Consider the following 5,452-nt stretch of genomic DNA (forward strand, 5'->3'; position numbering starts at 1 on the left):
ATCAGCTTTAATATTGCAGATAGATTGTGGCTTCCATCAACTTAATTGGCTGCATCATTTCCAATCCCCCGTATTGTTTTTAAATATATAAATTATATATATTGTTATATACAGTTGAAGTCGGAAGTTTACATACACCTTAGCCAAATACATTTAAACTCAGTTTTTCACAATTCATTACATTTAATCCTAGTAAAAGTTCCCTGTTTTAGGTCACCACTTTATTTTAAGAAAGTGAAATGTCAGAGTAATAGTAGAGAGAATTACTTATTTCAGCTTTTATTTATTTCATCACATTCCCAGTGGGTCAGAAGTTTACATACACTCAATTAGTATTTGCTTGCATTGCGTTTAAATTGTTTAACTTGGGTCAAACGTTTTAAGGAGCCTTCCACAAGCTTCCCACAATAAGTTAGGTGAATTTTGGCCCATTCCTCCTGACAGAGCTGGTGTAACTGAGTCAGGTTTGTAGGCCTCTTTGCTCGCACACGCTTTTTCAGCTCTGCCCACAAATTTTCTATGGGATTGAGGTCAGGGCTTTGTGATGGCCACTCCAATACGTTGACTTGGTTGTCCTTAAGCCAATTTGCCACAACTTTGGAAGTATGCTTGGAGTTATTGTCCATTTGGAAGACCCATTTGCGACCAAGCTTTAACTTCCTGACTGATGTCTTCAGATGTTGCTTCAATATATCCACATAATATTCTTCCCTCATGATGCCATCTATTTTGTGAAGTGCACCAGTCCCTCCTGTAGCAAAGCACCCACACAACATGATGCTGCCACACGCGTGCTTCATGGTTGGGATGGTGTTCTTCAGCTTGCAAGCCTCCCCCTTTTTCCACCAAACATAACGATGGTCATTATGGCCAAACAGTTCTATTTTTGTTTCATCAGACCAGAGAACATTTCTCCAAAAAGTACGATATTTGTCCCCATGTGCAGTTGCCGTTCGGACTGACCAACTCTCCCCCAGTGTTCCAGGCCCTTGTCAATGATGTGCTCTGAGACATGGTAAACCGATTTGTGTTTGTCTACCTCGACGACATCCTCATCTATTCCCATTCAGCTCAAGAGCACACTCCTCCATGTCTGACAGGTCCTCCAGCATCTCCTGGAGAACAAATAGTTTGTGTAGGCGGAGAAGTGTGAGTTCCATCGCACTACAGTCTCCTTCCTAGGATACATCATCGCTGCAGGGGGTGTTCAGAATGACCCTGGCAAGGAGAGTGCGGTGGTGGAATGGCCTCAACCCACGTCCAGAGTGCAGCTGCAGCATTTCCTGGGGTTTGCCCATTTCTACCGTCGTTTCATCCGGGGTTAGATTTCCTTTGCTTCCCCCTCTCAGCACTCACATCTCCCAAGGTGTCGTTCAAATGTTCTCCAGAAGCTGCCCGGGCTTTCTCTGACCTCAAGCAACGATTCACTACAGCCCCCATCTTAATCCATCCGGACCGGTCCCGTCAGTTCGTCGTGGAGGTCGATGCCTCGGACGTCGGAGTGGGGGCTGTCCTGTCCCAACACTCTGCCCGGGACCAGAAGCTTCATCCCTGCGCCTTCCTTTCCCATCGCCTTAACCCTGCCAAGAGGAACTACGATGTGGGAAATCTATAATTACTCGCTGTCATGATGGCGATGGAGGAGTGGAGGCACTGGTTAAAATGGGCATAACAGTCATTTTTTGTGTGGACGGACCATAAGAACCTGGAATATCTCCACACAGCAAAGCACCTTAACTCCAGGCAGCAGAGGTGGGCCCTGTTATTCACTCACTTCCATTTCACTATTTCCTACCGCCCGGGATCCAAGAATGAAAAGCCTGACGCACTCCCACATCTGTACAGCCCTGCTACTACACCCTCGGACCCCGACATCCTCCCTATGTCCTGTCTAGCGGCTGCTGTTGTCTGGGGAATCGAGAGTCTGGTCTGCAAGCTAACCGGATGTTTGTCCTGGATTCTACCTGTGCTTCTGTTCTGGAATGGGCACATTCCTCGAGACTCACCTGTCATCCTGGCTCCTGTCAAACCTTGGACCTCGTCCTACAACGTTTTTGGTGGCCCACCATGGCTCCTGATGTCTCTGCATTTATTACTGTGCGTGCGCAGAACAAGACTCCGTGGCAAGCTCCGGCTGGACTCCTTCAACCACTTCCTGTCCCTCATCGCCCCTGGTCCCATATATCCTTGGACTTTGTCACGGGCCTCCCGCCATCTGATGGCAACACCACCATCCTTACTGTGGTGGACCGGTTTTCCGAAGCTACCAATTTTATTCCCCTTCCTAAGTTGCCCTGAACTCAGGAGATGGCACAGCTCATGGTGCAGCATGTCTTCCGGATCTGTTGACTGCTGGTAGACATGGTCTCTGATCGCGGTCCTCAGTTTTCATTCCGGTTCTGGAAGGCGTTCTGCACCCTTATTGGGTCGTTGGCCAGCCTGTCCTCTGGTTTTCATCCTCAGTCCAACGGCCAGTCGGAGCGAGCCAATCAGGACCTGGAGACAACTCTTCGCTGTCTCGTCTCCACTAATCCCACCACCTTGAGCCAGCAACTCGTGTGGGTGGAATATGCACACCCTTCCCTGTTCTGCTACGGGTCTCTCGCCTTTTGAGTGTTCCCTAGGTTATCAGCCCCCGCTCTTCCCGTCGCTGTCGTCATACCTGGAAGAGAGCCCGGGCCGCTCTTCTCAAGACCATCTCCAGGTACCGACGACAGGCGGACCGCCACGGGACCCATGCTCCCTGCCACCGTCTTGGGCAGAGGGTATGGCTGTCCACTCAGGATCTGCCCCTCCGGATGACGTGGTCCTTTCCCCATCTCTAAAGTCCTTAGCCCCTCTGCTGTCCGTCTTCTGTTGCACCGTACCCTCCGTCTACATCCCACTTTTCATGTRTCCAGAATTAAACCTATGTCTCACAGGACCCATCCTTTAAAAAGATCACACAGTGCCACCCACAGAACAGAATCAGATTAACTGCCAAAAGCATTTTCAATGCGACACATCTCCTTTGCCTAGCGCTGATCAGCCTGTTGATTGTGGCCTGTGAAATGTTGTCCCACCCCTCTTCAATAGAAGCACGGTGGCTAGGAAAAACTCCCTTGAAAGGCAGGAAACTAGGAAGAAACCTAGAGAGGAACCAGGCTCTGATGGGTAGCCAGTCCTCATCTGGCTGTGCCGGGGAGAGATGACATGGCTATTAAGGTGTTCAGACATTCATAGATGACCAGCTGGGTCAAATAATAATCACAGTGGTTGTAGAGGGTGCAACAGGTCAGGAATAAATGTCAGTTGGCTTTCCATAGCCGAGTATTCAGAGGTCGAGACAGCAGGTGCGGTAGAGAGAGAAAATGAGGGTCGAAAACAGCAGGTCCAGGACAAGGCAGCACGTCCGGTGATAAGGTCAGGGTTGTTGAAACTGGAGCGGCAGCACGACCAGGTGGACTGTGGACAGCCAGGAGTCATCAGGCCAGGTAGTCCTGGGGAATGGTCTTAGGGCTCAGGTCCTCCGGGAGGGGAGGGAGAATGCCAGTGGCTATCGAAGGTGAGCATTTTCCCACTGAAGTCGGTTACGACGCCAAACTGCAATCAGGTCAAGACCGTGGTGAGGACAATGAGCATGCAGATGAGCTTACCTGACACGGTTTCTGACAGTTTTTGCAAAAATTATTCGGCAGTGCAAACCCACTGTTTCATCAGCTGTCCGGGGCTGGTGTGGTTACACATGGTCTGCGGTTGTGAGGCCGGTTGGACGTACTGCCAAGTTCTCAAAAACAACATTAGATGGGGCTTATGATAGAGAAATAAACATTCAGTTCTCTGGCAATAACTCTGGTGGACATTACTACAGTCAGCATACCAAATGCACACTCCCTCAAAAGTTGAATCATCTGTGGCATTATTTTGAGTGACAAAACTGCACATTTTATTTAGAGTGAACGTTTATTTTCCCCCAGCACAAGGTGCACCTGTGTAGTGATCATGCATTTTAATCATCTACTTGATATGCCACACCTGTCAGGTGGATGTGTTATCTTGGCAAAGGAGAAATACTTATTAACAGGGATGCAAACAAATTTGTGCACACAATTTGAGAGAAATAAGATTTTTGTGCATACAAAAAATGTAGGGGATCTTTTTTTCAGCTCATTAATCTTGGGACCAACTCTTTACATGTAGCGTTGAAATTATTTGATCAGTGTATTAAATATGAAATATCTAATATAAAGAGCAACTGAATGAGTGTGGGGAAGGGGGGGGGGGGGGCGGGGGGTCTGTGTGTGCGTGTTGTCATGGGAGAATGTTTGAGTGTGGCGGGGGGGTCTGTGCATGTGTGTGTGTGCATTAGTACATCTGTGCATGTGTGTGGAAAGGGGGGGTTCTTGGTAAGGGTAAAGCGAAAACAAGTTTTTAGAAAAGTTTGCAAATGTATTAAAAATACAATACAGAAATACCTTATTTACATAAGTATTCACACCCTTTGCTATGAGACTCAAAATTGAGCTCAGGTGCATCCTGTTTCCATTGATCATCCTTGAGATGTTTCTAAAACTTGACTGGAGACCACCTGTGGTAAATTCAATTGATTGGACATGATTTGGAAAGGCACACAACTGTCTATATAAGGTCCCACAGTTGACAGTGCATGTCAGAGCAAAAACCAAGACATGATATCAAAAGAATTGTCTGTGGAGCTCAGAGACAGGATTGTGTCGGGGCACAGACCTGGGAAGGGTACCAAAAAATGTCTGCAGCATTGAAGGTCCCCAAGAACACAGTGGCCTCCATCATTCTTAAAAGTTTGGAACCACCAAGACTGTTCCTAGAGCTGGCCGCTCGGCAAAAGTGAGCAATCGGGGAGAAGGGCCTCGGTCAGGGATGTGACCGGGAACCCGATGCTCACTATGACAGAGCTCCAGAGTTCCTCTGTGGAGATGTGAGAACCTTCCAGAAGGACAATCATGTCGGCAGCACTTCACCAATCAGGCCTTCATGGTAGAGTGGCCAGACAGATGCCACTCCTCAGTAAAAGGCACATTACAGCCCGCTTGGAGTTTGCCAAAAGGCACCTAAAGGACTCTCAGACCATGAGAAACAAGATTCTCTGGTCTGATGAAACCAAGATTGAACTATTTGGCCTGCATGCCAAGCGTCACGTCTGGACAAAACCTGGCACCCTCCCTACGGTGAAGCATGGTGGTGGCAGCATCATGCTGTGAAGATGTTTTTCAGCGGCAATGACTGGGATACTAGTCAGGATAAAGTGAAAGATTAATGGAGCAAAGTGCAGAGAGATCCTGGTTAAAAACCTGCTCCAGAGAGCTCAGGATGTCAGACTGGGGCAAAGGTTCACATTTCCAAACGGACAACGATCCTATGTGCACTAGCCAGGACAACGCAGGAGTGCCTTTCGGACAAATCTCTGAATGAACTTGAATGGCCGAGCCAGAGC

This window comes from Salvelinus sp. IW2-2015, linkage group LG36 (assembly GCF_002910315.2).
Source record: "Salvelinus sp. IW2-2015 linkage group LG36, ASM291031v2, whole genome shotgun sequence".
NCBI classification, from domain to species: Eukaryota; Metazoa; Chordata; class Actinopteri; order Salmoniformes; family Salmonidae; genus Salvelinus; species Salvelinus sp. IW2-2015.